We start from the raw sequence: 11,496 nt of genomic DNA, 5'->3' as shown, positions 1-11,496 counted from the left end.
AGTCCCCTCTCAGCCCAACTCTTCAAGCTTTCTTCTAAGACCATCACCACTAGAGACAGCTGGATTTGGACTTGAATCTCTGTGTGTCACCACGTGCATGACTGTAGACAAGTTACTCCCCAGGGACAATATTTCCTGGGAATAATAATATCCTTTTGATTATAAGGGAAAGAAATGCAGAAAAGGAACTATAAGCTTATTAAATGAGAAGTCCAAGGGAATTTCAGGTATGGCTGGATCCAGAGGATCAGATGAGGTCTTCAAGAATTCATCTCTTCCTATAAGTTGATTCTTATTGCTCTCATTTTCCCCTTCTCTACCACACAACCCCTCTCTTCCTGGAAGCCCCATAAGTTTCAACAGAAGAGAGAGCTTCACTAGCTCAGTAATTCCAAAAAAGTCTCAGGATGGAATTTCATCGATCAGTCCCGAGGTACACACCTATCCCTAAGCTATTTGGTATGGCCAGAGGTTATGTGCAGTATTTCTAATTACTAATTGGCCAGACTGACGTAATGTGCTCATCTTCCAGAACCCAAGCCACCAAGGACTTAGAATGTGGTGTCAGAGGGTCCCCAAAGAAAAATGGAGAAGGTGGTACTCTAAAGAAAGAGGGAGTGGGTTTCAAGAAGGCAAAAATAGGGACTTCCGTGGTGATCCAGTGGTTAAGAACCTGCCTGACAATGCAGGGGACACGGGTAAATCCCTGGTCCGGGAAGATTCCACATGCTGTGGGGCAACTGAGCCTGTGAAGGAAAGCCACTTCAACAAGAGGACTTTGCACTGAAACTAGAGAGTAGCCACCTCTGCCCTGCCCTGTTCACTGCAGCTAGAGAAAGTCCACTCACAGCAATGAAAACCCAGCACAGCCATAAGTAAACAAATAAACAAACAATTATATATATATATATATATATATATATATATATATATATCAGATCAGTCGCTCAGTCGTGTCCGACTCTTTGCGACCCCATGAATCGCAGCATGCCAGGCCTCCCTGTCCATCACCAACTCCCGGAGTTCACTCAGACTCACGTCCATCGAGTCAGTGATGCCATCCAGCCATCTCATCCTCTGTCGTCCCCTTCTCCTTTTGCCCCCAATCCCTCCCAGCATCAGAGTCTTTTCCAATGAGTCAACTCTTCACATGAGGTGGCCAAAGTACTGGAGTTTCAGCTTTAGCATCATTCCTTCCAAAGAAATCCCAGGGCTGATCTCCTTCAGAATGGACTGGTTGGACCTCCTTGCAGTCCAAGGGACTCTCAAGAGTCTTCTCCAACACCACAGTTCAAAGCATCAACTCTTCGGTGCTCAGCCTTCTTCACAGTCCAACTCTCACATCCATACATGACCACTGGAAAAACCATAGCCTTGACTAGATGAACCTTTGTTGGCAAAGTAATGTCTCTGCTTTTGAATATGCTATCTAGGGTGGTCATAACTTTCCTTCCAAGGAGTAAGCGTCTTTTAATTTCATGGCTGCAGTCACCATCTGCACTGATTTTGGAGCCCCCCAAAATAAAGTCAGCCACTGTTTACACTGTTTCCCCATCTATATCCCATGAAGTGATGAGACCAGATGCCATGATCTTCGTTTTCTGAATGCTGAGCTTTAAGCCAACTTTTTCACTCTCCTCTTTCACTTTCATCAAGAGGCTTTTGAGTTCCTCTTCACTTTCTGCCATAAGGGTGATGTCATCTGCATATCTGAGGTTATTGATATTTCTCCCGGCAATCTTGATTCCAGCTTGTGCTTCTTCCAGCCCAGCATTTCATATGATGTACTCTGCATAGAAGTTAAATAAGCAGGGTGACAATATACAGCCTTGATGTACTCCTTTTCCTATTTGGAACCAGTCTGTTGTTCCATGTCCAGTTCTAACTGTTGCTTCCTGACCTGAATACAGATTTCTTAAGAGGCAGATCAGGTGGTCTGGTATTCCCATCTCTTTCAGAATTTTCCACAGTTTATTGTGATCCACACAGTCAAAGGCTTTGGCATAGTTAATAAAGTAGAAATAAATGTTTTTCTGGAACTCTCTTGCTTTTTTGATGATCCAGAGGATGTTGGCAATTTGATCTCTTATTCCTCTGCCTTTTCTAAAACCAGCTTGAACATCTGGAGCAGACAGACTGAAAACCACAGTCACAAAAAACTAACCAATCTAATCACATGGACCACAGCCTTGTCTAGCTTAATGATACTATGAGCCACACCATGTAGGGCCACCCGAGACGGACGGCTCATGGTGGAGAGTTCTGACAAAACGTGGTCCACTGGAGAAGGGAATGGCAAACCACTTCAGTATTCTTGCCTTGAGAACCCCATGAACAATATAAACAGTATGAAAAGGCAGCTGATACCTACTTCTAAAGGCACATTTCTGCATTTTTACCAACTGCTCTGGCTGCTCCAGTGCCTCCTTGTGAACATTCCCTGCTGACTGCTGCTCTGCCAGAGCACCCACCTTTTTCTTTCTGGTCAACATCTGCACGGGGCTTTAGCAGCATCCTCAGGCTGTCTGTACACACTTCCTCCTTAGTTCTTTATTAACACATGTGTGCTACTGTTCAGAATAGCCTGCCCCACAGGCCGCCAGCCTTGTAGTTGGACATCAGCGTGGTGCCAGTGGTAGTGAGCGATGGGCCCAGCATCTCCAGATTTCGCGAGCAGGGTATGTGCTGTCGTGTGTCCAGTAACCTTAGGCCTCAGGCTGCCCTGTCGGTGTCAACCTCAAAATCGCTGACGTTTGCACCTATTGGTGTCAGGGACAAGTCAAGCCCACCCCTGCGTTAACTCATTTAATCCACAGAGCAACCTCATGAGGGAGGCACTGTGATTATTCCCAACTTACAGATGAGAAACCAAGGCCCACAGCTTGCCCAGGTCACACAGCTAGTTGGCGAGAGGGCTGAGACTTGAACCTAGGACATCTGGCTCCTCATGAGGATTCAGTGGGCCGATGGAGGCAGGGAGTGCAAATGCCTGCACAGGGAGAGCCCAGTGAAGTCATCTGTGCTCTGATGAGCTCTTGGCTCAAGAGACTGGCCCCGAGCACCTGCTGTATGTATGGCCTGTGCTGGGGCCTGGGGTTTGAGTCAGGAAATGGGATTCACAGCCCTCCTGGGAGGAGACAGTCCAGCAGCAATGATGAGATACACGGCCAAACACCACTGATGAGCAGGAGGGTCATGGGGAAGTTCAAGGTGTTGAAGTTGGAGGTGGGAGGAGACGCCCAGCCGGGGTAGGTTCTGGATGGCTCCATGGAGGGGCCACAGGTGAATGGGGCCTTGAAAGAAGGGTGTGCAGTCATAGGCCATGAAGCTCTCTGGGTGGCAGGAATCAGAAACTCACTTAGGCTGATTTATACCCAGAGCGGGTCTAGGACCCGGAGTGGCTCCCAAGATCCAAGGGCAGGAGTGTGGTCAGACCCCAAAACAGAAAGCCAGGGAGTGGGCAGAGCTAGGGCTCCCCCTCCCAGTTTTGGGTCTCTGCTCCTGTCACACACTGTGCTCCCCACGCCTCCCCATGCCCCTCCCCCCACCCCCCACATCCTCCTTGTCCAGGCTCATGACAAAGCCCCACTACAGGCCACTTGAGTTTAGGCGGTTAACATGTTATAGGTCTGGCCAAGGAAAAAATTAACTTGTGGGTCTGCTATCAAACTCCTGCCCGGCCCAGCCTGGGTCAGGTGACCACTCCAGGTCCAGCCACCTGTGCTGGGAGCACGGTGATGCACTAAAAGGCTGTGGGGTCTCCCTGCTGGGTGATGGGGCAGTGGGGAGGGGGAATCTAACTGGGAAGGCCTCCCCCGGGAGGGAGGAGGATGTCATGGGGAGAATGTCACTCGCAGTGACAAGGCGGTGACAATTCTGGAGACGGGAGGTGGTCTGGAGATGGGGGCGGGGCAGAAACACTGTTGGGAACAGCTAAGAAGGTGCCCTGGTGTCTTGAGAGGTGGCCCCAGCAGCGGTGTGCCAGCCTGTGCTGAGTCATTTAAATGTCTTTCCCCCAGTAGCTCAGATGGTAAAGAGTCTGCTTTTGGTGAGGGAGACCAGGGTTCGGTCAGGAAGATCCCCTAGAGAAGGAAATGGCCACCCACTCCAGTATTCTTGCCTGGAAAATCCCATAGGTGGAGGAGCCTGGCAGGCTATAGTCCATGGGGTCGCAAAGAGCAACTGAGTGACTTCACTTTCACTTTCAATCGGATGTCACCTGAAGCCAGTGGGATGACCTCTCTGAGGATGAGGAACCCGAAACACATTTGCTCAAGTGCAGCCAGCTGGGTAGTGCAGAGCCAGGATTGGGAGTAGAATTGCCCACTGCCAACATTACACTGCCCACGTGCCCTCCCACCGGGATCACCCCCAGGTCAGCTCACACCCAGAATGATGTCCAAGGCTCCTCTCGAGGCCTCCTTGGCCTTGACTTGACCTGATCCCCATCCTCTGTGGCCTCTCCCCCTCTTTCTTCTCCACTCTGCTCCAGCCCCACTGGTCGCTTGGCCGTCCTGTGGCCACACCCGGTACGTTCCCACCCTGGGCCCTTGGCATGTGTCCTTCCCTCTTTCTGCCCCAGATGCTCTTCCACCTGGATCCACAGGACCCACCTCGCTCAGGTCTCTGCTCAGAGGTGGCCCCACCAGACGGCCTTTTTACCCCATGGCCACAGCCTCCCCATGGCTCCCTCTGCACTCTGCTTTATTCTTCTCTAGCAAGTGTCCCTCTCTGACACCAAGGATCATATGCACACTTGTTCATCTGGTTATTATCCATGTTCTATGGTAAAATGTAAACTCGAAGATTGGGCTGGCTTTGCTCACTGCTATTTCATGCTGTCTAGAGCATAACTTGGCACAGAAAGGATGCTCAATAACCATTTGTGTGCAATTCTACCTGTAAAAGGGAGTGACCACACTTCCCCTTACATGTGATGTTTACATTAGGTCATGTATAGAACATATCATTGGCCTGACTTGGGACAGTTTCTCAATGAAAGTTATTATTATGAAATTTCCCTCAGTTGTTCTCCTGCTCCAGGGTCCTGTGACTTTGCTAAAAGGCAGCAGCAGCAACCTAGCCACCCCTGCTGGAAAGCCAGATGTGGGGGTCACTGGCACCTTTTGCCCAGGATTCCTGCTCTCCACTAGGAAGGGTGGACTTCCCAGCTCCCTATGGTTTGTGGGGAGTAGTCGAGCAACTCATTCTGGCTAATTTGTTGTAAGCAAAAGTGCTTACTATGGGCTGAATTGTGTCCCCTCCAGAATCCATAGGTTGAAGCCTTTAACCCTCAATATGATGGTGTTTGGAGATGGTGCCTTTGGGAAGTAATAAGTTTTAGGTGAAGTCCCGAAGGGGCTTCCCAGGTGGCTCAGTGGTAAAGAACCTGCCTGCCAATGCAGGAGATGTAGGAGACATGGGTTCAATCCCTGGTTCAGGAAGATCCCCTGGAGCAGGAAACGGCAACCTACTCTAGTATTCTTGCCTGAAGAATCCCATGGACAGAGGAACCTTGTGGGCTATATTCCATGGGGTTGCAAAGAGTCAGACATGACTGAGGGACTGAGCACACACATGTAAGGTCCTGAAGGTGAGGCCCTTATGATGGGATTAGTGTCCTTATAAGAAGAAACACCAGAGCTTGTTTCCTCTCCTTCTCTCAACACTCAGGTGGGAGCAAAGGTCATGTCATACACAGCAAGAAGGTAGCCATCTGTAACCGAGAGATAGAGAGAGAGGGAAAGAGAGAGAGAGGGAGAGAGAGAGAGAGAGAGAGGGCTCTCACTAGACACCAACTCTGCTGGCACCTTGATCTTGGACTTCTAGTCTCCAGAATGGTGAGAAATAAATTCCTGTTGTTTAAGCTACCCAGTACTATTCTAGTATTTTGTTATGGCAGCTTAAGTTGACTGCGACAGTGGAGTGTTCCAACAATGAACTTAAGCATTTAATATTGATGGGAGACCCTCCAGAGTTTTCTGTTGATCTGCTACAGGGACTTGCAATGTAGCAAATGGTGGCTACTCGTAGCCCCAAGTCCCCAAGTGAAGACCACAAGGGGCAGAGGCCGGCTGGGCCTCAGTGAACACAAAGCCTGAGTGATAGATTTTTCATCTTTGGTGATTTGGGGACTATTTGTTACTGCAGCAGAGCCTTGCTTGTCCTGACTGATAAAGTTTCAGGGGCTGGAAAGGGGAATCCCTCAATCACATATCAGAACAATATCTCTTTAGGATAAAGTACGGCTTACTGTTGCTGGGTGAATTCAGGCCTCGTCACTTCTCTGGTTTCCAGAGAGAAATAGCAGCATGGAAACCAGCAGAGACTTGGTTTTCACACCCAACTCCCCCACACAACAGCTGTGTGACCTTAGACAAGGCACTGTCCTCTCTGTGGATCAATTTTCTTTCAGAGATAATTAGAGATAATTAGAACTTTCTCTTCCAATCCTCCAACACACACACACAGGTTCTTGAGGTAATGAATGTGGGAGCATTTCAGGAGGATGGGCCTGGACTGGCAACTGTTCTGGGGTCCCTGCCAGGCCCATGACTCTGTGACCTTTGGTTTCCTGGTTCCTGCAACCTCCTGAGAAGGGGCCCCTGGTCACTCAGCAACATTAGCATTGCTCAGGTGAGGAGACGTGATGAATTGGCTGTGTCTCCCAATTCTCCTGCTGTCACATTTAATGAAGGCTTGAAGCCTGGCTACTCAGTCCTTGTTATGGAACATTCCAGAGCTAGCACCCACATCCTTCCCACTAATGAGGCTCTTCTCAGACACTCAGTCCTCACCCCAATCTTGTTTCTCTTTGCCCTTCTTGTCACACCCAGGAGAAAAGTGGCGTTCAAGTTGTCTGTCAGCCAGAGGAAAAGTGATGCCTTGTTGAGGTGGCATTCTCTAGGGGCTGTCTTTCTGGTGTGGCCCTTTCTGGGCTCCTGAACTTGACTGTGGTCCTGTGGTGCCTGCCTGCCTCTCCATTAGGCTGTGTGTGGTGTGATCTTAGGAGCTCCCAGACTCAAGAGCTTTAGGACATTGACTGGATGATTCCTTGAGAAAGGTCAGCCTCTGTGAAGAGAACTGTTAACAAGCCACAGTACATGAACTATAAAACTAAACACAACTTTGAATGATACTCGATGGAGCCTGTGGTCAAGGCATTGTCGAGTTGTGGATGTTACCAACATCACTGGACCAGAATGGGGAAATGCTGGCAGCACCCCAGAGCTTGCTTGGGGTCTTGCTCATGGTGGATTGGGCCCCAGAATGTAGAGTCCTGATTACTGCCGGATGGCCCCTTTTCCAGTACCTGGCAATGCTTCTCATTATAGGGGTGTCTTTCTAGCTCTGAATCTGCTGAAACCCAGATGCTGCCCTGAATTTCCCAGTCTCCCCTGCAGCTAAGTCCTCACCACGTGACTCATTCTGACCAATGGACCATGAGCAGAAGTAACATGTCATTTCCAGGCTGACATGGCAAAGAGCTAATGTGACTTCATGCTACTTTACCCATTCAGAGTGACCTCAGGGGCCACCTGTTCCAGACAGCAAAGCTCTAAGGTGGAGAAGAGCCAACAGACCCACATTATACTGTGATGTGAATGTGAAGGGCATTTTTATTAAACCATTGAGACTTGTGGGTGTGTCCATGGTGTTGGCCAGCATTCAGTGTCCTGACTGATGGGGGTCCCGGAGAATACACGCTCCATGTGGGTAGAGCCTGGTCAGTCTTGACCACTCCTGTGGCGGGCACCAGTGCATAACAAGTATGCAGAAGCTGCTAATAAGTCTCCAAGAAGGAATGGCTGAATGAAACCTCTGAGTTTCCAATAATTCTTCCCTAGGCAACCTGTGACAACCCTTCATCCAGGTGTGGTTGTGGCAACAGTCTCTGTCCCTCCCTTCCTGCTAGCCTGGTTCAGGTTCTGTGGGTCCTCGTGTCTGACAGCCCGGCTGCATCTGCTTATGCTGCTCTGTCTCCAGGTGTTGCTTCCCCACGATGCAGGCCTTTCTAGCTTTTGCTCTGCATCTGAGTCTTTGTCAACAGCAGTCCTGAGGAGCACATGTGCCCCCTGTGATGTATCTGCCACGAATCACTGACTCAGGGGCTTCCCAGTAGTCTGGTCTAAGGCCAGCATGGGAACCTGACACATTCATATTTGGGTCCAGAGATGGTGCCACGATCCAGGAGATACGACCAGCTCACTGGACAGTGGTTATGTGTTTCTAAACCTATTTCACCAGGTTTCAGTTTTTTCTAATATAAATTTATTTATTTTAATTGGAGGCTAATTACTTTACAATATTGTATTGGTTTTGCCATACATCAGTTTTGTGTCCCCAAATCGACCGCCTAGACTGGCTGTTGGAAGACTCTTCCCAAAGTCAAAATGGACCCACCCCTCGGTTGCCGAGAAACAGTGTAGTGGCTAAGAACATGGGTTCTAGAACCTGAGTGTCCTAGTTCAAATCCTTCTTCCACCACGTAACTGGCTGTGTGACCTCTGGTAATTTACCAAACCTCTCTCTGCCTCAGTTTCCACACTGTTAATGGGCAAACTCGAGGGGAGAGGAAACCTCCCTCCACCTCTAAATGATGACATTTTAGCATGGCCACTCACTGGACATAGCTCTGTGCTAGGCAGGGAGGTCAGCTTCTTACAGAGGAGGAAAGGCAAAAAACAGGCTTAGGAAAGCTGACTCACTCTTCCAAACTCCTGAGAAGTGTGAGTTGAGAAATAGACCCAGGGATGGTCCACAGTGGGCTTCCCTGGTGGCTCAGTGGTAAAGAATCTGCCTGCCAATGCAGGAGACGCAGGAGATACGGGTTCGATCCCTGGTCCAAGAAGATCCTCTGGAGAAGGGAAAGGTAACCCACTCCAGTATTCTCACCTGGAGACCTCCGTGGACGGAGGAGCCTGGTGGGTTATAGTCCACAGGGTCATAGAGATGGACGCGACTTAGTGGCTAAAGCACCACCACCACCACCATGGCCCACAGCCCTCACTCCTCACTGTCCCCACAGTGACCACACTGGGCTCTGGACACCCCTGGCCTTGCCCCTGGCTTTCTGATACAGTTCGCTTGGTACCAACCAGCTCTGATTATCAGAAGTGCTTCTTCCTTTGAATCCCACCTGCCTCCTGGAAGTCTGCCAGCTGGTCCTTGTTTTGCCCTCTGGAGCTGCACAGTGAGTTTAATCTCCTCAGTTCCTGCAAAATAAATTTAATAAACTCCAGAAAGTGTGCAGTCTTGTAGACAGGGTGCAGAATTTCTGTGCTTCAGACTTTTTCCTCATAATTACTAACACCATGGAAATTGCAGGGATTAGAGGCTCCACTGGAGACAGGAATGGATTGTGTCACCAAGAAAGTACAAATGAACAGAAACTCCTTCACAATAAGGTGAGCTGGGATTTACATTAAATAAGGAGGCAGGTTCATGCCCATTAACTCCATGTGACCAAAAGTGATGTTTTAGGGTTTGTTTAGGAAATGGGGGAGCAGGGTTGGGGAAGGAGTCGAGGTTGGGGTTGAGTGGGGTGATTTGGTGGCAGTCTCTCTTTAACAGGCTGACTCATTGCACATCTCAGAGTTCATCTGGGCTCATCCCATTTTTCAGGCAGGTAGCCTTCCTTCTTCTCCACCGTCCCTTTCCCAATGTCCTCAATCCCCAGGTAGGAAAAGACTCATACTAACTTCCCACAGCTGGTCCATGGGACCTGCCTGGGACCAGAATACAGGCTTTCTGGAGACTCACAGACTTAGAGAAGGAACTTATGATTGTTGAGGAGAAGAAAGGGGGGAAGGGATAGGATAGTTAGGGAGTTTGGGATGCTCATGTACACACTGCTATATTTAAAATGGATAGCAAACAAGGACCTACTGCACAGTACAGGCAACTCTGCTCAATGTTATGTGGCATCCTGGATGGGGGGGGGAGTCTGGGGGGAGAATGGATACATATATACTTATGGCTGAATCCCTTTGCGGTTCACCTGAAACTATCACAACATTGTTAATCGGCTATACCCCAATACAAAATAAAAAAAGATTTTTTAAAAAGAGGGAAAAAAAAAAAAAAAGAAAAGAACACAGGCTTTCTGATGCCATACCCAGTGACTTTCACCTTGCACCTGTGAGTCCTGAGCCCTATCAGCTTTGGTGATAAAAATGTGAGCTAATGGAGGGGTCCCCAGCCTCCAGGCCGTGGACCGGTACCTCCTGTCAGAGCAGTGGCGGCATTAGATTAGAAATAAAGTGCACGATAAATGTAAACGGCTTGAATCATTCCGAAATCATCCCCCGCCCCAGGCTGTGGAAAAATTGTCTTCCATAAAACCGGTCCCTGTGCCTAAAATGTTGGGGACCACTGGCTAACACACTGCCATCAGGTTAGCAAAAAAATGCCACGTTGTCAACAGAAGACTCTTCTTTCATGCACCTGTGATCCACACTGGGGAGGGCACAGTGAAGCAGGGCTGCCGCCTCTGAGCTCGAGTCTCCCTGCCCAGCACACCGTGGCACACTCATCGCCGCCTCCTATCACACACTGACAACAGACGCTGTTGATGGGTTTCAGCACCAATCCCACTAAGCGTGGATCTCACAATCTTATCCAATATGGGAGTTAACTCACGAGATAAAAGATATTTGCCATATCCAGTCTTTATAAGCTCCATCAACCGAGAGAAAAAGTAGGCAATTTGTGACTTTTAATTTTTTTTCTCTCAAACTCACTAGTGAGCTTCAACCGTGGCCATTAATGCATGAAGGGCTATTCTAGACTCTCTGTGAGAATGGCCACAATTCTCCACCTATCCCTGTAATCAAGCCCTTTGTGATATGACTTTGCAGCTCCTTTCATCAAGCGGTGGAGTTTATTTCTCCCCGTCTTGTACTTGGACCGGCTTGTGACTTCCTTTGCCCAATAGAATGGGATGGAAACAATGATGTGACAGTTCAGAGCCTCACCCCAAGAGACCCTGCCTTCTTCTACCCAGTCTCTTGGAATCCAGCTGCTGCCACGGAACAAGCCTGGGCTAGCCTCCTAGAAGATGAGAGACTCCCCCAGGCCTAATCACCCACCTTCCATTACCCTGGATGACAGCCAGATAACTATCATTCGTTTGAGTAATGCCACCTAAGACTATCCAGCTCAAGCTAACCTACCAGCTGACCACAGACAGATGTGTAAGTCCAGGTAAGGTCAGCCAAGTTTTTCCAGAACAAAAGAATTCCTCAGCTATGTTCCAGATGCATGAAATAAATAAGTGCTTATGTTTTAAGTTATAGGTGTTGGAGCTTTTAAAAATGATTTTATAAATTTATTTAGTTTTGGCTGTGCTGGGTCTTCATTGCTGTGCTGGCTTTTCTCTAGTTGTGGTGCTCAGGCTTCTCGCTGTCGTGGCTTCTCTTGTGGAGAACAGGCTCTAGGGTGTGAGGGCTTCAGTAGCTGCAGCACTTGGGCTCAGTAGTTGTGATTTCCAGGCTC

Source organism: Bubalus bubalis, chromosome 2 (genome assembly GCF_019923935.1).
Source record: "Bubalus bubalis isolate 160015118507 breed Murrah chromosome 2, NDDB_SH_1, whole genome shotgun sequence".
Lineage (NCBI taxonomy): Eukaryota > Metazoa > Chordata > Mammalia > Artiodactyla > Bovidae > Bubalus > Bubalus bubalis.
This window is presented reverse-complemented; position numbering follows the sequence as displayed.